We start from the raw sequence: 23,240 nt of genomic DNA, 5'->3' as shown, positions 1-23,240 counted from the left end.
ATGGTAATGAAGCTTTAAGCACTGGGAGCAGGGAGGTGGAATAATGTAATTTGTAATTTAAAAACTGTGTAAAATGGACCAAGTTGTAGAGTATTTGAGGGGATATTCTCACCTCAGTGCACTGGGCTAAAGCAGCTCCTGTGTTAGCACAGGGGAGTGCAGAACACCCGGGGCTGAAAATGCAGCATTTGTATAATGCAGCCATTCTCTACTGAAAGCGAAATGGCACCAGAAAGACTGGAAAGTAGAAGACAGCAACATCCTCACTGGTGGCACGACTCAGTGTTACAGTGGTGCCAGATTATCCTGTCATCAGGGCAAAGGCACAAGTTTACAGAGACCCCAAAGAGCATGTGTTGGTGGCCAGTGAGTTGGGCTGTCAAATCCCTCACCTCCACACTCAGTTCACTACACTCCACTTCTGGAGGTGTTCAGTGAGGATGGACTACAAATCTGAAGTGATTTTAGTTACATCACAATGGCCAGTTTCAACAACAGTAAAACCTGAGCCCACCACAAACCTACTGTTTCCAGATTGTGAAAGTATTTCCTGTCTGTTTTCATGTTCAACAGCTTGACAGTTGCAATGGTCCAAATAGTCATTGGTTGTTTGACATCAAATTAGTAAGGGAAGAAATGTGATCAAAAAGTTCTGGTTTTGATAAAAATGTCAAGACTGAAAAATGACAATTAATATTAGAAATTTCCCAGGCAAAACCACAGTTTCCAGCCTTAGCTGGTGGTGATTGTATGCATGCAGTATAAGTTGTATCATCTTCAACTGTAATTTAAAAAAATAAACTGAAAAGTTTCTAATTAGCCCTGAATATATTCCAGAGATGTCCACATAGGAGTTGCTGTAGTGATGAGGCTGGTAAACATTCTCTCATGGACTCCTTGATTCAAGACAGATTAAATACATTGGAGAAGTGTCTTTGTAAACTGAAATGCACTTTTCTGCAGTGCCTTTTTCTCCATATATTGTGAATATTAGAGGAAAAACTACATGTGAAATCTTCACCTAAGACTATGCAGCTAAGGAAATGTTTAATTGTGTGATGGTTTCGTTTGGACTTGCTTTGTTGTGTCATTGTTTAAAGCACCATACAACTTACTACTCATTAGTATTCATGCATTGTTATCTCCTAAGGCTCATGAATATTTCAGCAATACTCTCTGAATGCCTGTTATGAACGAATTTGATTGTGGGAGAAACATCTGTTCAGTTTTGGATGCCCTTGCTCAAGAAAGATACAGTCAAGATTGAAAAACTCCAGATACACACTACTATAACAGTGATTTAAGTTATAATTACTTAGTCTAAAGAAAAAAAAAAAGCAAATCTGATCTATAAACAGGTGAATAGTTGACACCTCTCTTCTCCTGCAAATGTACCCTCAAAATTTAGCCAAAGACAAAAGCAGGGTAAAAGCACAAAATAAAAAAAGGCACGGTGCTTGAAAATAGGTCAGTGTAAGGAGGAATTGTAACAAGCAGTGGGTCGAACCTGCCAATTCATGTCCTTTTTGGTGCAAAATTATTCCCTCCCCTTAGGTTTTTTAAACCTACTCATGTTCTGTGTGGTAGGACCAGGCAAGAATTTCTTGGAGAGGTAACATAGGCTAGCAGATCTACTCTTCTGGCTAACAGTAAATCAACAGTGGAGAGGTGGGAGATTTACTTTCCCTGTTTATTTGCTTGTCTCCAGAATGACTACTTGTTATAATAACTAACCACTACCCAGAGTCCAGGAGCACTAGTGTCTACCAATCGTAGACAAATAGTAACCAATAGCAGCATGTTCCAGGAAAACCAGGGAAATTTCACATACTCTTCGGCTCAGTTTGGAAGGAAAAATCACAGCTTTCTGTGAGGGCTGCAATGGAAAAATGAGATTCTGAAAGAATTTATCTGGCCTGGAGGTCACAAAGCAACACACTCAAAACAAACTGAATGGAAAGAGAAACAGGGCAGGAAAGAAAATGTAGCAGCTCAGCTAAGTGGGAGAAAAATTTGCATTTTCTACTGTTCCTTAGCTGTACTGCAAGGTTTCAGGCTCTCTGAAATAATAAACAGGAGTTCAGTTTGTCTCACTATAGGATATCCTGGTTTGTGGCACTATCAGTTCAGGTCTTTTCTTCTGGTCACCCTCTTTCCAAAGGAGACTAAGAAGGCAGCCTATCTTACTGGCAAAGAAAGTACACCTCGTTTCAAAACTCCCAGATGTAGTGTCAGGGACATTAAACCCTATCGCTGCCCCGTGCCCAGAAATTAATTTTGTGCCCTTCTGTGCCTTTAAACTGAGCCTGAGAGGGGGGAGGGATGGTTGTAACCTGCCTTCTCTCAGAGGATATATTTCTAAATTTGGCCAAAGCGGCAGAGTCAGACAAAGTCCAACCGTGTTGAAATTCTAAGTGGGATAATCTTGTGACTCTGCAGATATCTCTCACTGATACTGTTTTGTTTCTTCAGCATGAGAACTAGTGATCATCTGTTGTGGAAAATTTACAAGGGTGGTGACTATTGGTGATATGAGGACAACTGAAAGTTAGCTGTTTTCTTTAATAGCTGCTTTTCTTCTGAGACAAGCAGTAGAAAGATTACTGTCAAAATTTGCCCTTAGTTTCTAAAAAAAGATGAGGGTCTCTGAAGTGCTAATGCTATACATTATAAAATCCTAAGCAAACTCTATAAAGAGAATTTGAAACAGGCATTAGCTGCAGTATCCTTGTTTCCCAAATCAGCTACCTCGACTGATGAGCTGCTTCACCGGTTGACAGATGTGCAAGTGTCCCCACAGTGCTTTTGACATTTCCGAGCATCCAAGCCTCTTCTGAAGGAAAGGCATCGAGGGAAAAAGACCTTTTGCTCATTAATCTTTTGGCCTTTCTGAGATGAAAGTCAGCGTCTCTCTCTAAGTGGATGGTCATGACATGGACATTTGTTCCCCAGGAATGTTGTCTCAACAACACCTTGAGGAGCACAGGCTAAGCCTTTGATGCACGCACCTCTTTCTGGAGTTATTCCTCACCTAATTCCCAATCAGTGCTCCCTGCAGAGACCTATTTGAAAACAGACTTTTCTCCTATTCAGTCATTCCTGACAGAGAACATATGCTTTAAGAAGTAGATCCTACATAAATCTTCTTGTCTTTAATTGAAAGATTCTAAAGCAATCATCTTGTCTTGTAATAGAAAGAATCAAAATATTTTTCTGCACCTTCTTGTCCAAAATTATTCAGGATAGAGGGTAAACAATCCATGCTGAATAAAAGAACCGACAAAAAAGTTGCTCTAACTGGATAGTTCCACACACAAGTTTTTACATATTGATCATGTCTTTGCTTGAAAAAAAAAGATTCTTTCAAAAAGATTAATAAGACATTTGCAGATTTTTTTATTTTCTTAAATAGATTCTGTCAGCATCTCAGGTTATTGAAAAGAAAGATTCTTTTTTTCACAGATTTGGTAATTATACTTGTTTCCATATTTTAGAGTTTTCTATTTTTGGTAATTAGAACTACCATATCAACAAAATGTCTGTCTTTTATTTGAAGGGAGAGAATATTCAATCAAAACAAAGATAACAAGATAATTCCTTCATTTGAATTCCAGGTGATGCAAGGATAATGTTACCTGCTACTTGCCCAGGTGCAAAATTGGTAATAAACAGAAGAGACAACCTCTTGTACTATCCCAGCATTTCTGTCACTTCATGATCCATTTCAAATATGTCATTCTGAAAAAAATAGCACATGGCATATTTGCTGAGGTGCTTTGGAAAGTAGCACTAGGATAGTAAATTAGCAGATTCAGGAAATCCCTCGGAATTTGAATATTGAGACAATGTTTGGACATTGTCTAAGACTAGTTTTCCAACTGCAGCTTCAGGTATACTTTTTATCTAATAAGGCTCCAAGCAGTTTTCAATGAGACATTGGAAATTACCAGAATTGTGCAGGAGAGTACAGTTCAGGAATTGGCATCTCTTTGGGTTCACAGCATCACAAAATGGTTGAGTTAGAAGGGACCTCAGGAAGTTATCTGGTCCAACCACCCTGCTCAAGCAGGGCCACCTAGGGCTGGTTACCCAGGACTGTGTCCAGACAGCTTTTGAAGATCTCCAGGGGTGGAGACTCCTCAACTTGTACCAGTGCTCAGTCACCCTCACACTGAAAAGTTGTTTCCTGATGTTCTGAGGGAATTTCCCATGTTTCAATTTGTGCCCATTGCCTGGCCCATTGCCTCTGGGCACCACTGAAAAGAGTCTGGCTCCATCCTCTTGGTACCCTCCCTTTAGGTATTTGTATACATCGGTGATATTTCAGTCCCCTCCAGGCTGAACAGTCCCAGCTCTCTCAGTCTCTTCTCACAGGAGAGGTGATCCAATTCCTCCATCATCTTAGTGGCACTCCACTGGGCTCTCCCTAAAAGCTCCATAATTAAATATTTTGGTTAAAAACAATGTTTTTTACTTAAAACTCTCTAATTTGCAGACTTTCTTTCTTGTTTTCTCAGTCATTGTTATCAAAGCAGTCCTGTGTTAGCATTCAAGAAAATCCTGTTTCCTCCCTTTCCCCTTCATTTTCCCTTTTCTCCTATTTCAGATGGTCCCTTGCATCAGATCAAATTGATGAAACACATCACAACATGGTAAGAGAATTTTTGTTTAATGCCATCATTATTTCTGTGCCAGATATTAGTTCAAAGACCAGAAAGCACCAAAAACGAGCACTCTAACATTCACCCAAAAACAGAACTATGAGGATAAATGAAGAAAAATTAATTTGACATGCAAATTGACTAGATTTTGAAGCAGCAAAGCAGTTAAGAACATGAATCACGTTGTGAAAGATGGGTGAAAACAGAAAACACCCTGGGACTGGCTTCTGCTGAAAGCTGCAATCTGTCTGTACATAGGAGGCCTTTGGAGTCTCCTGCCAGTGATAAAGCTGCTTAAATGTGGGGGGCGGGGGGGTTTGCTGATTCAGCAGTCTTGATCCACGAAGCAAAAGTGATGCCTCAGAGTGCACTGGTTCACAGAGGTGTCTTCCTTTCCTCCACACGGAGCCAGGGAGTGGGGGGTGCCCTCCGGTGTAATCTCACCGGCTCTGGACAATTACCGCTGGGAACAGGAGTGCAGCAGAGATAATTGATGTCATGCACTGCCATCTGCTGTGTCTCTTCTCACACTACCACACGAAACTCAAGCCTGGAAGAAATGGAGATTGAAACAAAACTATCACTGCATGTCATTTTCATTGAGCTTCAAGAAGGGATTGCATAAGGTTTTGGAGAATGGATACAATGCACAAATGAATACAAAAGGTCCACTAAAGGTCCCAAGTTTTGCTCAGAGAAGGAGACTGTCCATATTCTTTCCTTTTGAAAATAAGGATTTGATGTGTACTAGCACGTTAATGAGAGAAAGCATATATAAAGTAGAACAATCTTCAGTGTCATAAAATGCTTTTAGAATATTTGGATGTGCTGCTGACTTTTATCCTATCTGAAAATTTATGTTAACCCCCAAGAGTGAGCCTCAGAAAATCTGTCAAATATATTTGCATATATTCCAGCTCAGAATCTCCCCAGGACAGTAGCTACACTCTATTTATAGATAAAAAGCCAGTTGATAATGTGAGGGAGCAGCTGGCCTTTTGAAGTGCTAAGAGCAGACCACAAAGTATTACATGGCAATTGCAGATTGAGAAAAGACATAGACTCAGCAGAGTGCAGGACTTTCTGAAGGAAACAGGGGATTTGTCATGGAAACCTTGGGAATATTGGTATGCCTACTACACTCCTGCCAACTTCAATAGGACAAGTCCTGGCATCACATTCTTCTCCCTGTAAAACAGGTATAATTCAGTGGTACCTTGGTTCATTACATTGTAGCTCTCCTTTTTCCAAAAAAAGGCATAAGATTTGTTCATTTAAAACTCAGTCCTGCTTTCCATCCAGGTCCTCTAACCTCTCCATGCATACCACCACGGATCTATCCCATAACATGTTTTGTAGTCCCGCCCATTTTTTGTCTTCATGGTATTTTTCTCTAACTATATATTGTAATGATATACAAAGCAGAATAATTCCTATTGGAAAAACAAAATTTCCTTACCCATACCACCCACTCTGCTTGGTTCTACCAGACCTCAATCGTATTTTGCATCAGGGCAGTGAAGGTTAAGTGATGAAAGTTGATTCAGCATATGTTAAGAATGAGTGATAATTTTAAAGCTGTCTTATTTTCATGTTTTTTTCTAATAGTTCTTCATCATGTCTTGGTACCTTAGTGCCTGAATTCTTCTACAATCTAAAATTATTTGCCATTCTTACCAGGGAATAACTTTATACAGGTGGGCTTGTTTCTTCAGTCAAACACCAATGACCGTGTGTGCACAATAACAGCTCCTATGATGTTGGTACTTTTTCCTGTTTGTCAGACATGGCATTATCACACTTAACCTAGATACATATGAACTACATGAAACTGCTATCCAAGGGTGTGGAATGGGCTCGCAAACCATACCAGAGGAGTTAAATGCAACTTTTAGAAGGATGGAGCTACGTATCATACGTAGTCCCACAAGGTATACCTAGAGTCCATTGCAACACAATATTGTCATGATTGCTCTAGGCTTATCACATTTGCAGACATGGGAACACATTGCAAGACTGATACAGAATTCAAAATTATCTTGATAAATCAGAGGCACAGTCCAACAGAAATATAATATTCAAAGGAGACATGCAGAATTTACGGTAGTTAAACTGTCAGCTGTTCAGGTGCTGGATGGCAGATGACTAATCAGTTCTGAAAAAAAGGAGCTGGCAGTTACTATGGATCACAAGCTGAACATGAGTCAACAACATCATGCTACTGCAAAAAAAGAGAAACATCACACTAGGGTGAAAAAATAGAAAATTAGTCTGCAGCACTGGCAGGATCATCTCTTCATCCTACACAGCACTGGCCTGACTTCAGCTGGGGTACTGCACTGAGTGCTGCTCATAAAGAAAACTTCCAACTTCTGGGCAAGAGTCCCCCAGGAGACTGATGATTGAATGAGGTCTGGAACATAATCTGTGAAGAAGAAAAGAGGATATTTGACCTGTTCATCCACAGCAAAAAAGAGTCAAAAGGAACATGAGAACACTACAGCAGGTGCTCAGCAAAACTATGAAATTCCCATCTTTGAGGATTTGCAACACCTGATTGAATGAGGTGTGAGTCAGCCTGCAGTCCTAGCAACTTGAAAATCCTGTAGGACTGGAGCACTTCTCCTGTGAAGACAAGCTGAGAAAGCAAGGGATATTCAGCCTGGAGAAAAGAAGGTTGTGAGACCTCATAGTAATCCCTCCAGTACCTTAAGGGGGCCTACAAGAGAACCAGAAAGGAACATTTTATCAGCAACTGTAGTGATAAGACAAGGAGCAATGAGATCAAACTGAAATAGGGGAAATTTAGGTCAGGTATACAGGAGAAATTCTTTACTGTGAGGATGCTGAACACTGGAACACATTGCCCAGAGAAGTTGTGGATGCCCCATCCCTGGAAGGGTTGGATGGGGCTCTGAGCAACCAGGGCCAGCGGAGTGTGTCCCATCTCATAGCAGGGGGGTTGGAACTCGATCATCTCTTATGTCCCGTCCAACCCAAACCATTCTATGATTCTATGGCATTGGGAGGAAGGGCTCCATGTCTTTGAGTTTGGGGGTTGGGAATTCTTGGTTTTGTTTGGTTTTGCAGGGTAGGGGTCTGCTTGGATTTTGATTGCTAAAAAAAGGTCTCTGGTGGCAAGAACAACTCCCTTGCCATGCAGCAGTACTTGCAATAGAGATTTATACCAAATTGCACAGAGTGAAATCTACACAAACACTGGCTGCAGACATCCCCCAGAGAGGAGTTTTATTCAAAGTGCTGACTGCAATGCACATTAAATACTCCCTTGGTTCTACCTGATGTAGTAACAAAACTTAGCAGTAATGGAACTTCTGCCCTGATCTGTAAGACTTAGCCCTAGAAAGAATTCACCACACTGGGTTTTTCATTCCTTTCATTTTTTATTTTCCCCCATGGTAAAAGCTCTATTTTGTCTTATTTAATGCTGATCACAATCTTTATCTTTAAAGAAATCTGTTTCTTATAGTCAGGGTATTTAGTTCTATTGTGTGTGTACTACATTCCTTGTTGTTAAAAGTTTCTTCTAAGGATCCAGTGGCTAGCATTGATTTCTTTTGGGTTTTTTAAATCATTGCAAAAATATTTCTTTGGGGGCTGGGGAATGAACATATGTAAATAATTAAACTTTAGAAAAATATCCAAGAGTAGTGGTCACCCAGTGCTGGCATAATGCCAGCCTTGACACTATCTCTAACTCACTGGCAAGCTGTTTGCAGGGAATTTCTGATATAATTTCCTTATATCCATTGCAAATTTCCTTTTTATAAGGTGTAAGGTTCTATACTACAGCTCTGGGAGCTATATTAAAGGATCTTATTATAGGACAGAAAAAACAAGATAGCTAGAAAGCTGGACTGGAAGTTAAATATTTATAGGGAATCCAAAGGGATTCCACAGAGATTGCCTTTCAGTGGTTTCATGTATTGTGTATGCTAAAAAAAGCCATCTGGAATCCTAATGAGCATACCAAATACTATAACAGAATTTGGTTAAATAGGAAAATACCCAAACATAGGGGGTAGTCATGAGAAAGGCACATTCTTCTGTATAGAGTTCCCTCTTGACTACAAAAAGTCAACATCAAATTTGTGTGTGCCTAGATTCATCTCTCTTACTGAAGACAGGTATAGTACACAGTCACCACAGACTTGCTTAATGTGGATGGAAAGAGAAAGGCAACATCACAGGGCAATTTATTCCAAACGGGATGAAGGTGTGCATTTTCCTAGGTCATGTATAGAAAGATGTAAGAAAGACACTAAGCTCCTGCTCTAACTGTTGAATTCAATGCCTAGAGGTGGTGAGAATAAAGACAGCCAATAAATGCAGGCCTATCTGCAACATATGGAACAGCCTGTAAGAAGGGTGGAGGTTCATGCTTCAGTTAACACAGCCTCTTGCAAAAGCCAAGCTCTCACCTAGGTTTTAATGGAACCTGAAGGAAGCAGATTAAGTCTTTAAGACTGTGTAAATTAGTGACAGAGAAAATGAGAAACACATATTTTGGTTAACGTAAGAAAAACAACCTTCCATACACCCACAAAAAAAAACCAGCCAGGCATTGCTATACATTCAAAACAAAGTGCAAAGCAAAGTATTTCCCTCTGGATTGTCAGCATCCTTTTTCAGCTGTCCAGTTGTTTCATATCTGAATAAGAAAGCCTCCATTTATTTATGTAGTCACGCTGACACCAGGGCTTTCTACAAAATCTCTCCTCGTGTTGCCTCTGCACTCCACCTGGTTCCACTTAAGCTCATTAGTGAGGAATGATACCCCACAGGGTGGCTCCCAGCAGTGCTGGTCCTTTCCTCACAGACCAGGGCCAGCTGCTCTCTTGCATCCTGTCATGTCAGGACAGGCTGTGGCATGATGTTGTGGTGCTGGACTGTGACAATAGGCAGGAACTACAACTCACAGTTTTGTCACTAACCTAATTTCAAACATCCTCAGCATGGACACAGTAGCCTGGCTCTTTACCTCTCTGAGATGAAAAAGTTGCTTCCAACTTACCTAAACTTATTTGGTGATGTTGAACTAATAAAACAAACCCTGAATAGCCTATTTTTCAACACTGTTCATATCTCTGTAAATACTGTGATGTTTGCTACAGGGAAACTAAAATTATGGAGACACCAACAGAGAAAATGAAAGGAAAATATCCAAGTATGCATTAAAAAATATCCACTTGACAGGTTTGCAAATAGACTTTCAAAACTTTTCAAACTTTTTGTTGCTGAAATTATGGTTGTCGATTATTATTAGCCAGCACATGTTTATCATGAGCAATAAGATCAAAACAAAATAAGGCAGTTTCTAGAAAGGAAAATAAATGTGACAGCAAAATATGCCCAGAGAGGTTGATCCTGTTTTCAGAGAGTGGTTTCTAAAAGTAAGGGCACTAACTTGCAACTGATTTTCCTTGTACATGCTCGTCACCAGTGGGAAACAGTTATTTGATGGTTGGTCTGCAATGGAAGAAGACCAAGGCAAGCCACAGATAAAGGGCACAGCTGGACAGGCATCAGCCTTGCTCAAGTCAAGGCATTAGCCTTGAGTCTGGGTCAGCAAGGTGCAAAACCAGGTATAGGCACAAGTTTAACCCAACTCAGGCAAAGACCAGCTTAAACACAGCTTCCAAGGCAAGGTGGGAGAAGCTGCAAACAAGACTTGTCTTGAATGAAACTGGCAGCTGCTAGGCAGGATGCACACCATGAAAACCTGCTGCATCTGCTGAAACCACTGCTGTTGTGGCACACAGGGGTAGATTTTAGGGTGGAGCACTGTGTATTGTAAGCATTGATGAGGCACCATGAGAGACAGCTCACAGGCTTCCCAGTGGTCAAATCTTCTCAACTTAAAGGCATTTTGCATATGTCTGAGCTAGCATTAGTTCTTTTCCCTAGTTTCTCATGCTTCAGCAAGAAATTCAAGCATTCTAAGATACTGCAAGGAAGACTGCTCTAGTGCTTTGACTTCTATGAAATATATCATGCTATTTTCACAAATGGCTTGTCATGGCCTCTGCTCAGAAGATTTCCCAACTAAATTTTGCAAACTCATGGATCTTTGATAAGTATCAAATTACATAAGAGCTTATCTCTAAGGCGCAGATGAGCCCTTTGATATCAGCGAGTTTATTACCTGATGCAGGATTTATTGAGTGCTTCCACAAGAGCCCTTCACCCCTCCTTGCTCTCAATGTGTTTATATACCTTTTAATATATAAAAGCTGGGATATACTGCATAGGAAGCATTTGGCTGCTCCATCCTAGAAGAAAATTTGTACTCTTCCAGGAATCCTGTCCATCCATCATCTCCATCAAAAGCAAACAAACTTTCATAGTGACTGCTGCCCACCAGGAATCAAGTAGTTGCCTCCTTTCATATATAAACAACAATCAACTTTAATCAGCCTTTAATCTGTCAGTAGCCCTTTGATAAGAAAACTATCCACTTATACTTCATTAATCATGTTTCAGCAGAGCAGGCCAGGATCTGCTAGTCCTGTGAGCAGAAACAGACTCCCCTGGGGGTTTTGGTTTGGGGTGTTTTTTTAAGGCCACAGAAAGGGAAAAAGCATGAGTAGGTGTATGTACTTGTGAGTGTGTGAATAGTTCCATAGGAGTTTGCCAGCTGGAGGAGAGGCATTAATCTGCATTGCATTACATCACTGAGCAGATATTAGAAAGCACCACAACCATTTTTCCTTAACCCTACATTATATCTCTTCAGGCTGCACAGGACTTTACACTTTCAGAAAACCTCAAGACACAGAAATGGAACAAGAAAATAGAAAAGCTTTCAAAAATAAGGTTTAGAAAACAGAAACATTATCTATTCTCATGACTGTCCAGTTCATGCTTCTGCTTTGCTTTTGGGGGCCTTAACATCTTGAGAAAAAGGACACCCCACAAGCAATTTTGGTTGTTTCAAAAGACAGACATAATATTAGATAGATAAGTTAAAACTCTTATTTAAAATACTAGGTGACATTTTTCTGCTAGCCTCTGATCCATCTCAGTTTTTGTACATTCCTACCAAAAAAAAAGCCTGATCTAATTGAACACACTTGCTGTAATCAGTGCAAAGCTACCATGATTGTCACATGTGTAATAACAAACCAGAAGAATCAGAAAGTGACCCAGAAAATTAATTAAGAAAAGCAAATCTGCTAAAAGTTTATCAAACAAACAAAAAAAAAAAAAAACACAACAAAACAACAACCAAAAAAAAATCAGTGCTTCTGTCTTTTGATGTTTCACAGCTTGCATGAGAGCAAAATGAAGACTTACATGTACTGATTTAGGTGACTCTCAAATTTTGGAAATACATTAAGCGATCCTCATGTTTTTAGCATGGCTTTGTCAGAGTCACTGATGAGTCTTTCCTGAATTGCCACTCTTGTTTTGCTCTTGAAGCAAGTGCCACACAAGTCAGTGACCCTGTCTTTCTCTGACTACATAGTGCAGTAGCAGGCTGGGTAAATTGCAACAACCACCATGTTGTTTTTTAAGCTGCTGAGCGGTACCACTTTGGTGCCTGTGCCTGATTAACTATGGACTTGGAATCAACAGAGGAGAAAAATCTCACAAAAGAGAGTGATGTATTTCACCAGCATATCTGATAGTGCTACAGCAGCAGGATGCAGACAGACTCAATAGGTCATGTCCACAGGCTACTGCTGGTGGGAGGCAGCTCCCCTCCCTCTGAACACAGAGAATACCAACATCAATGACAGAGATGGTAAGTAAGACTCATACCCTGAAAAATACCTGGGTGTCTGCAGAGAGGAATTCACCTGAACCAATTTGGATGCTGGCCTTAGGATGAGATGATTTTCTGCAGTTCAAGAAGAAAAATCCCACTTTACACACCTGAAAATTTTCACTCATTCCCTTGCTGTACCCTGTGAGCTGGTGGAGGATCCCAAGAACCCTTGAACTACCCCAGCCAGATGCCAGATGGAATTTAGGCTTGACAAAGGAATGTCAGAAGTGGGATCATCTCTAACCATACCATCCCTGGCTATTAAAAGCATCCACCTCCCCTCTCCCTAGCAGCGAAGCCCTTCAAAACAAAGGTCCACTCACAGCCAACTCAATAGGCAGTCCTTTAAGTTGCAGGAATCATCAAAATCTCGTATTTCCAGAGGTCATCTCTCTGTGTTAGTTGCCCAGAGGGTCCCGTTCAGAGGCCCATTCTGGTGAGTCCCTTGCACGCAGCTTTGACAGCCCATCTCAGTGCAGTTTTCCTGCCAGCCCCAAAAGCTATCAGCCCTCGGGGAGGTGAAGGATGGCAGCACTGGCAGGCTCAGGATGTACATGAGGAGCTCTCTTTCAGGCATGCAGGGCCTCATGTTTGGATGCCCTTGCTGCAGCATATCAATCTCTCATCCCCAGTGTCACACACCCCCGGCTCTTTTAATCTAAATGTTCACATCCTCACTCCCAAGAGTAAGAAACCGCTTATGCCTTGGAATCAGCAATTAAAATCACAGGCCATTCCTTAGCTGATGGTGGATGCTGTCCCCAGCAAGATCCTTTCTTTTCCCCAAGCCTCCTGCCCAGCCACCAGCTCAGCAGGCACCACTTGCCCATCCTTTTCCCCCAGATAGGCAGGATCAGATCTCAAGGCCCCACTGCCCTGGGCCTCCACCCCAAGGTCAGCCCTGGCCGCCCCTATCCCTGCTCAGGCAGCCCAGCCCCCTCCCTTGTGCTGCAGAGTACAGCCCAAACACCCCGCTGGAACCCAGGTCCATCCACATACTCTACTAGTGGTAGGATCACTATCCAGCCCATCAGCACCTGCTAGTGCTTGCCACTCATTTTCAGGCATCATTTCACAATAATTACTATTCTCTTATTTCATTAACAGCAGTAAAACACTTTGATAGAAGTCACTTCACACGGTGTCTCCATTTAAGTTCACTGCTGGTACTTCTGAGAAGATGAGCAGCTCAGAGTTTGCAGCAATGGGTCAGCTGAGAGCTGCAGACCTACATAGTCACATATTAATTTTGCATTATGGGAAATAGTGAAAAAGCTCTGACATTTGCTACTACTACATCTAAGAAAAAATGTAAACTGATGCAAAGCCAAAGGAAACAGATGGGTTCTGTTTAATATGATGCCATATTGCAATTTAAAAAGGTCTTGTGCTGTGCTGTCTGACATGCTTCGCTTGGAAATGAAAACTTCTGGATTCCTCTCATTTCCTCTCCCTTAAGCTAATGGCAGCAAACATTTGAAGCAATTGCTCCCCCTAAGCCTCACTCACTATTAAATTACAGACAATTTGCAATGCAGGTCAGAGTCATGGAAGGCTGTTTCCATGTAGATGTTCGATCTGGCACCCTGCTGAAGCTAATGAATCAACAAAATTTTGTAAAATTTATTTTTTAATTTATTTATCTTTCTTTTTTTCCTGAGTTAAAAAGGCTAAGTCCCTGTAGACACTTTTCAAGGGGACTAAACCCTTGCTAAGGCATTCTGAACTGTGTGAAAAAGAATAGAACAAACTTTCTAATAGATATCTTGGAACTGGTGGAAATACATGAGCATTTGCCTTGTTATACTCCTGTGCTCTGTGCAAACTGTGCACATTATTTCTCCTGACTTTTGGCAGGATTCACAAGGCAGATTAAAATCCTAATGATATTTTAGTTGTCCATATCCAAGACTTCATAGCTACACTTACATACTGCATAACCATCAAGTTATTGAAACTGTCTTCTCAAAAACTGCCTACTCAACACCTTCCCTTAAGTTTTTTTCATGGGGGATACATGCTTGGCTCTCACTGGTGCTGCTGTGTGTTGTACTTGAGCCCCAGAACCGTTTCCAGCGTTGGTGACCCCTCTTCTGTTTCCCAAGGTCCCACCTGCAGGGCACTTCCAGAGTGTGAGCAGTCTCTCCAGTCACCCACATCACACAGCAGGCCCTGTGGACCATTATTTCCTCTGAGCACTCCTGTTGACACAGTGCTGACACAAGTCAAGTAAAGCTCTAATGACTCTTTTGCAGTGGGGATTTTGATTAACAGCTCTGTCTCTTCATGGGATTTTTCACACAGCTAGTTATCTACCAGGTGTCTCACTGCCAGCCAGCCACTTGCACAATAGGCTAACACTGACATTGACTGTCCAGATTTGCTAGCTGCAGCACTGAGATAGGTACTGAGTCGGCAGAGCTGACTCTAAGTGAGAGGTCACTTTCTAACAAACTTTATTAAGACTCTGAGATCTCTCTGAAGGGCAACAATCACGTTTGTTAATTTTTGTAAGATACCCTGGAAAGTTGAGATGCTGGTGTATTGAGACATTTATAAAAGGTCACTAAGAATTTCCATGAGGAAAGTGAATTTCCAGTGAGGAAGTAATTTGATTGTAGAAGTTTGAGGACATTTCATCAGAGGCAAATAAAGAAGGAATATTTAATATCAGATTAAAATCATACAAGACCATTTTGCACCACGAGTGACATTTGACTGCCCTCCTAAAGCACTGTTGTGGGCAGTTCACCTGAGAAGAATGTCCGTAAACCATAATTCACTGAAAAAATCTCTACACTGCTAAAAGAAAAGAAAGGAATTTCACCCAGAAATGAGAATTATATGAGAGGCTCCTCACAATGAGGAAAAGATAGCCCAGCACAGAGCAAACAATAGTGTAAAATGAACACATTTGGAAAATATTTGAGGCAGAGAAGGGAAGGGTTACAATGGATTGCATATGATAAATCAGAACAAACTGAATGACTTGGTCCTCCACTAGATGGAAAAAAAACTGGTAGCAGATGGCTTTTGCAAAGGCAATTCATTTAGTACTTTTTTTTCCTTCAATCTTACTTCTTCTATCTTCATTAAGAAAGTAAACTGGGCTCAGGTGGCTGACACAATTAACATCAGTGATAAAGTGGTAACAGTTTAGGCTAGAACAAAGACAAACTGGAGATTATTTATCTATGATACACAAACAGTCCCACTTCCACCAACTCTAGCAAACTCAGAGACATGAATGAACTGATCTTTACAGCTTTCAAAATTCATGGGGAAAAAGAGAAGTACCAGAACAATGCAAAAGCCCATCATAGCACCCACATTTGAGAACAGAGAAAAGACAAAAAAGAGATATTGTAGAATGACCAGCCTAAGTGTCCTGCAGGGGTAAATACTGGAAAATATAAACAAGATTTCTGAGGCAAAAGGGAGATGATCATCAAGCTGATACAAATTTTTTCAAGACCAAACTGTGAAAAATAACAGAATACGAATTCTCAGTATGAAACTGGCAAAAGGAATGGATCTAATTCTTGTGATCCCTTTGTGTAAAGAGAGCAGTGAATAATGTAGTAAGTGATTTCATATTTGCATACAGCAATATGCACATAATGCTGGTATTTATATTTTTCAGAGAAAGAATAAGAAAGGAGATGTCTAAAAATGAAAATCTAAAAGAATAATCTAAGATGTATTAAAAATTATTTCTTGTAAGAAACTTAAGATGTTGGATCTATGGAGCTCACAAAATTGCCCCAGAAGACTAAGCTGACTTAGTGACAGCAGACGTGTTCATTTTCATGATATTGATATCATGATATTTCAATAACAAATTGAATGGATCTATGGATCAACAGAAAGGAAGGAATGGCAAGAATTAATAATGGGAAGTTAGACACAAAATGGTTTAGGAAAGACTTTCCATCCTTTCTTATCTTCAAATCAAGACTGGCTGCCCTCTGGAACTGACAAAATTTGAAAAAATATGAAAGTTTGCTGAGGCTCAGTAACCAGTACAAGGAAAATATATTCACTGTGTATTTTTTTTTCTTTTTGACAGAGTCTCCACATAAGCTAAATAGGAACCTCACTGATACATGCAAACAAAAGCCTAATTAACTTAGGAAGCTCTGAAGGTAACATTTACTTGGAGGTTAGAGAATTAAACACAATGGACTTACCAAGACATAAGCCAAAGCATCATTTTTTGGTAAAATAATGCCTCGATACAGGTTTCACAAATATCTCAAAAGACAACAAATAGTCTCATATGTCCCAAAACCAAAGAGGGTCATACAAGCTTCATTAAAGGTTACAGGTATAAACTGACAGCATCATCCAGCTGATTCAGATAATGCTGTACTTGATTTGTAATACACTTGTACTGCTGGAGGTTGGTTGAAGTAGATAATTGCACAGAGACACATTATATTTGCACTGGTGCTTGTGTGTACATGAACACATGCCAGAAAATAAAACCATAATATGAACAAATCAGTGGACTTAAAATTATGCTCCTGATTTGTAAGTTACAATGGCATGGTTATATTTGGCATACTCTGACAAAAGGCAATAAGAGCTGCTGTACCCTTTGGTTGCACAAGAACCTCCTACAATCAGACAACAGAAAGAATGACCCTCCCTCTAACAATAAACTCCCTATCTGCACAGAGGGGCTGAACATGAAACGTGCATCTGCCAAAAGAGAGGGCATTCTTCTGAACCCAGTGCCACCAGTGATGCAGGACTGTGCACCATGCCAGGGTGCCCTTGCCAGTGCCCACCTGCAACTAGCACCATGCTTGTGCTGCAGCCTTCAAAAGCAGTAGATAGTAATGTCAAACAGAAAGTCTCTGAGGAATCTTGGCAGAAACGAGGGTGTTAATGTTTACGCAATGTCCACAGGACAAACACGGAAAGGACAACGCTCCTCTCACTCTGTCTCCTTACCCTAGCAGACAACAGAAGAACCATCAAAGTACGTGGCAAATGTAGTCAAGCCTGCACAGTCACACACATGAATTTTCATTTCATGAAAGGAAACGAAATCTCAAAACCAGAGAATGAAGAGAAATGAAAAGACTGGACAGGACATATGATAAAATTAAATGCAATTGAAAAAAAAAATAGAAAATTCAGAAATGGCGTGAATATCATTTAATATAATGGGATGACATGAGGTGCACTGAAATGGACCGAAACTTGCTGAAAGCTACTCCTTGGAACCACGAGATTTCATTTCCTGTCATGAAATCATGAAACAAAATCAAATCTCGAATTTAGGGGACAAAGTGAAATGAACTGACTGGACATTACATATAATGAAATTAAATGCAATTGAAAAAAATAAAGAGAATTTTGAAATTGAGTGAATACAATTAATTGCAATGTGATGACATGAGTTGCAGTGAAAAGAACTGAAACAGGCTGAAATAATACTCATTGACATCTCAACATCTTGGTACTAAGTGAAATGAACACAAAGGAGAAGAATTATGATGAAATGAAATGCAATCCAAAAAAATAAACTATTGAAATGGAGTGAATAGCATTAAATTTTAAATGGGATGACATGAGGTGCAGTGAAAAGGACCAAAACTTGCCGAAATGATACTCACTGAAATCGTAAGATTTCATTTCCTTTCATGAAATTAAGAATATTCATTAAAGGAGAAGAAATCTTGAAATCGGGGAATGAAGTGAAACAAACCCAGAGAAGAGGAATTATAATGAAATGAAATGCAATAAAAAAAAAAAATTCTGGCGTGAAAACTATTCAATAGAATGGGATGCCCTCTTCAAGTCATATACAGACTGCTCAGCCACTGTTAGCCTTAGTTGGCTTTGGATTGATAAATTGAATGTACAAGGTGTCAAAGCTCGTCACCAGTCTTCATTGTCCCTAAGAGAAACGCACAGTCTGAGAGTCATGAAGACACCAAATGCAATGGATGGAGTTTGTAGGTTTGGGAGGTCCATGTTTTATTCCTAGTTCAGACTTCACTGTGTGTAAAGACAAGTAATAAAGAAATAAAACAGACAAGAAATACAATGTGTACAGACAAGAAATAAAACACAGAGAAAGTAGCAAATTCTGAACCATATTAGTGATTTCCACAGTTTTAATTAGTGTTAATAAGTTAATTATAAATGCATTAGAGTGAAATTATGCCATTTGCTTTAGGAATTATGTAATGTTAGCTTTATGACTGATGTAAAACAGTCAGAGAACCAACTCAAAGTTTTTCATGTGGAGGGACAATTGTTTTGCACTGTTGTTACTGGTTATCTCTATTAGCTATATGATCATTTACCCTGGAGTGATAGCACTTCAGCATGGAGAAAGGGATTCTTTTGCTAAATTCAAATTACAATTAGAAACTGTGAGTGGTTTTATTCCCTTTCCATCCTTTGTCACAACAATCTTATTTCTTGGTCCTTCACACAGCTGGAATATGTCTGTAGGTCAGCAGTGAGAGATTAGCTTCATAAATTACCCTCTCTAGGCCCACTGCCATTCCCAAAGCATCCTAGTATCTGACGATAGACATGACATTCAAGAAAAAGGCAGTGTTTCATCACACCATAGAAAATAAATGAAGCATGCTGTTAATTTTTGGTACCTCTTTATAGATATTTTGATAAGCAACTATATTTGTAGACCACTGTGTCCTTGCTTCAGAGTTTAAGGAGGAGGACATAACCTGATCCAGTTTACAGGGCAATTCAGAGCCTTTACTCTGAACTAGAGTAGGAGAAGCACACACCTCACCTCTGTAGAGATTACCACACGTCCGAATTTCCTCAGCAAGGTCAGAGATGACGGCATACCTGGGATTTCTCGACAGCTTGCAGCTCCAGACATGTACAGCTTAGACTGGGCAGTTGGCCATCCAAAAAAACCAGGTGTTTATGGCCTGTCCATAGCAGCCATGAGTTTTCTGCATGGTGCTGTGCAGTCACATCAACAGAATGGGTTGATGTGCTTATATTGCATGACCTGTAAGTCTTGGAGTCTCCCAGAGTTCTGGGAGAGCTGACTGTACATTTGCCATAACACACAGCCCTCTGCCCAGCAACCCCAAAGCAGAGGTCACAGCAGTTGTGCCTCTCTCCCCTCAGTAAAGCTATGCTTTGGTGTGAGTTACTCTGCAAATGATAAATCACACACACGATGAAAACCTTCCCTCACTCTGCCCAGAAGGGATGTTCCCAAGAAGCTGAGGACCTCTCTAGCTGCCAGATAGACATCAGGCTGCAGTCTGTGACTGGGTCTTCCACACAGACACACAATGTCTTATTTTCAGCAGGTTCCCCAGTCTGCACAGACCTCTCTAATGGGTCCTGCTAGCATGTTGTTGGACCCGTTGCTTTATCTCTTTATAAAGCTGTTTAGAGTCATACACACTTCTAGCAAAGGGTTTCCACCGAGTCCCCCATGTAAAGTAATTTATTTTCATATTAGTACTGTTATATCTATCTAGCCAAAAGAGAAGGATACTTGTCAGACCTTATATGTGTGCTGGTGTGCAGCCCCATAACCTTGAACCAAGGAGAAGAGGTGGTGACAGTGAGGCCTCAGCTGAGCATTGTCCTGTTTTGTCTCTCCCCTCATTCATCCCTTTTGTGAAACCAATAAAATGCTTTAACCTGTCTTTCAAATTGCTTTTTCACACAGCTGAGAGGATGCTGTGGAAGCATTACTAATGATATGGTTTGCCCGAACAGATCATATATCATTTGGGGTAGTCTCAGATGAGCTAATATCAAAGACATGGGTGATTCATCAAATTGCAGTGAGAGAGAGCAATGTATTAACCCCTTGACACACTCCAGTAAACCTGGATTTTAAACAAGATTTTTTGTTTAAAAACAGGGAAGCAGATGTAAGGGTGAGAGAGCAGGTGGTAGGACAGGAATTTGAGACTAAATGGGATACAAGCAAAAAAACTCTGCAGGATTAATTCTGACCAGGGAAAGAACTACTAAAATCCGGTTGTAATAAGGAGAGCACCGCTAAGTAGAAAAGGGCACAAATTGAGAGTTAATAAAAATATTAAGAATAGTCATGCTACAAAAATCTCACATGACAGGGAAAGAGAGACAAAACTGTTTTTCTAACTCAACCATTATCACTTGCATGTTTGCCTTGTCCAAAGCTGCCCATCTCCTCTTTCAAGGAGAATTTGTAGGTACAGATTCAGTAACACAGACAGAAAGATCAACTCAGCAGCAAGAAATGGTATTCTATTATTTGCTTGGTTGGGTTACTCACTCGATCAGAAAACAAAAGACAAAATAATTTTTAAAAATTCCATGTAACAAATTAAACACATTAAAAATCCATAAATATTTGGTAGTTGTCAATTTAAATTCTTCACAATTACAGAAGAAATTTAAGGGGCTTAGAGAAGCTACAGTGCAAAGAAATTCTTGACAGGTCCATATCTGGGAGTTTTAAATAAAAATTCAACCCTCAATAGCATAGAAATTAAAACATGCCAGATGTTACAGGGATTTGACATAGTTCAACAAGGGTAAAGTTACAAGTTTATTAACTACAGCAGCTGGTATGGGAGGATTTGCAATTTTTTTATGTGACATAGAGTTGGTGCATGTAAGCACACAAGGGACATGAAAAAAATGTTGTGAAAGACCAACAAAACGAGAACTCATTAAAAAAAATTGCAAGAATGTGAAGTGTAAGGGGGTGTAATAAATTAAACGAACAGCAGAGGTCCTTGTTAAACAGCCTGCAGCCATACAAAGAAGAAGAGATGCAACAAAGGATCATTTATTTAGTTTGCCAGCAAGGATTTTTAAGAGCTTTCCTGAACTACAAAATCTTTTCAAGTTATAACGCTTGTAATTTAATCCATCTCCTTTGAACTGAATAGAATATGGGCTCTGTAGAGCTGCCCCCCCCTCCCAGCTCACACCTCTCCACAGCAGAGGTCCTGCCGTGAGTCTGAGCTGGAACTCGGCAACACTGGCAAAGGACTGCTCCCCAGACATGCTCGTGAGCCCATCCTGAAACCTATTAAGAAAACATTTACATGGGTGATTAACTTATATTTAAGCAATTTTATTAATTAACAGTGTGAATATAAAGAAGTTACACCTTTAGATTTCACAACTATATTTATCTAAAATAATACCAAAATGCCCCATGACACCTATTAGTTTCCTTTTTTTCCCTTGAGTACTTGAGAAAAGGGGTAAGTAAGTAGAATAGTTTTGTTTCAGAGTAGGCAGAGTTTTTCAATTAATAGCTTTTAGGAACAGCAGGCCTTGCTGAGCCATACTGCTGTGCAGATGTTGGCATTCAAAAAGTAATTTAAGTTAAATGTAAAGGCAAAAGAGAAGAGCATGGGTTTGTGGATACTACATAAACTAGATTGTATTCCATCTGTCTGCATTGAATGTATATGCAGAGAGATCATTTTTTCATGGAGAAGTATATATAGGTAGATACATTCCCGGCATCTAAAAGCATCTAAGAGTAGCAAAGTACAGCAAATACAAGAAAATAGCTTGGTAGAAGTGTGTAACAAAACTATGTCAGCAGGCTGGAAGCCCAGCCTGCTACCAGCCTAAGGTTCACATTCTGCAGCCTGCATTTCTCTTTATGTCTTTCCCAAGCCATCACCATTTGAGGTTCAAATTTACACACTTTAGGATTTATCCCTCCCAGCCTTTACTATCCCAAGATGAGAAAAAAACAATAGTTCTGGTAAATTCTGGAAACATTTTCTTCAAAATCTGGAAGTTCAGAGCACACAAGTCAAAGATGGTAACAACAGTACATCTTGTCTGTTAGTAATTGTTTTTCCTACCCAGTGAAAATCTGACCAAATTCAGTCAAGTTACAAACCTTTCAAAAGTACAGTTTGTGCATGTTCAATAGAAACCACGTTTACCTTTGCAGCTAAAGAATATGAAGACCGCACAGTGGGGCATAAAACTGCACTATTGGTCTGCTCTAGGGTTGGTCCAGGAACCTCACCTGAGAGGCAGATTTCTACATGTTTTCATTGGTCCTCCTGCTGGGTCTTAGCAGAGCAGAAGAAAATGGTTAACTCCATGATGCAAAGAGAGATTGGTACTATCCACATCTCACCAGCCGCTCAGAATCACAGACATTTCCATCTCAGCCTCTGTAGCTGTTTCACATTTCCAGAGCTGGTTCATCTAGCCACGTTGCTACAAAAACACAGTTGCTAACTCTGAAAAACCCAGCTTCTTGAGTAATGAGTGTTACAGAAAGCCCTGGAGAAATAAAATGCTTAACAAATCTACAGCATGCATTTCAATGGCGTGGGATTGTGTGCAGTGACTTCTATTATGGTAGTGCTCTTGAAGGGCTAAGTAGGTGCAGAGCTGCATTGTGCTGAGTTCTGTGGGTGAGGTTCCCCCTCCCAGCTGGAGTTATCAGTATGTCACTTTATAAACTGCTCATCAGCCTGATTCCCCAAGAAAATGCTGTCCCAGTCCATTCAGACACATTTATGCTTACTTAGGAAAGTGTGTATACCCAGTCCTGAGAAGTGCAGTTTCACATATGAATTTGCCTACTCATGTTTTCAGGCACAGGTTCTATGATGAGGTGCTTCTGAATCACAGGCAATGATTACACCAAACTTTGCAACAGCTTTTGATAGTCAAACAAGCTCAGGAAACCACCTTTAGCAGAGATGCTTTGTGTACTAGAACATGAAATAGTTACAAATCAGTTTAGCTTTCTTTTTGTTTCGTATCACTGTAGACAGAGAGAGAAG

At 40.2% G+C, this 23,240-nt stretch overlaps 1 long non-coding RNA gene across 1 annotated transcript; it reads right to left on the bottom strand.

Annotated features, from left to right (window-relative positions):
- Nucleotides 1-3,399: 3,399 nt before the first annotated feature.
- Nucleotides 3,400-22,763, bottom strand: LOC116440593. Its single transcript, XR_004238697.1, has 3 exons — nt 22,469-22,763; nt 5,799-5,849; nt 3,400-5,211 (listed from the first exon to the last, which is right to left on the bottom strand). It is a non-coding gene; the product is annotated as an uncharacterized LOC116440593 (long non-coding RNA).
- Nucleotides 22,764-23,240: the final 477 nt, after the last annotated feature.

The sequence above is a fragment of the Corvus moneduloides genome, chromosome 3, assembly GCF_009650955.1.
Source record: "Corvus moneduloides isolate bCorMon1 chromosome 3, bCorMon1.pri, whole genome shotgun sequence".
Classification (NCBI taxonomy): domain Eukaryota; kingdom Metazoa; phylum Chordata; class Aves; order Passeriformes; family Corvidae; genus Corvus; species Corvus moneduloides.
This window is presented reverse-complemented; position numbering and strand designations above follow the sequence as displayed.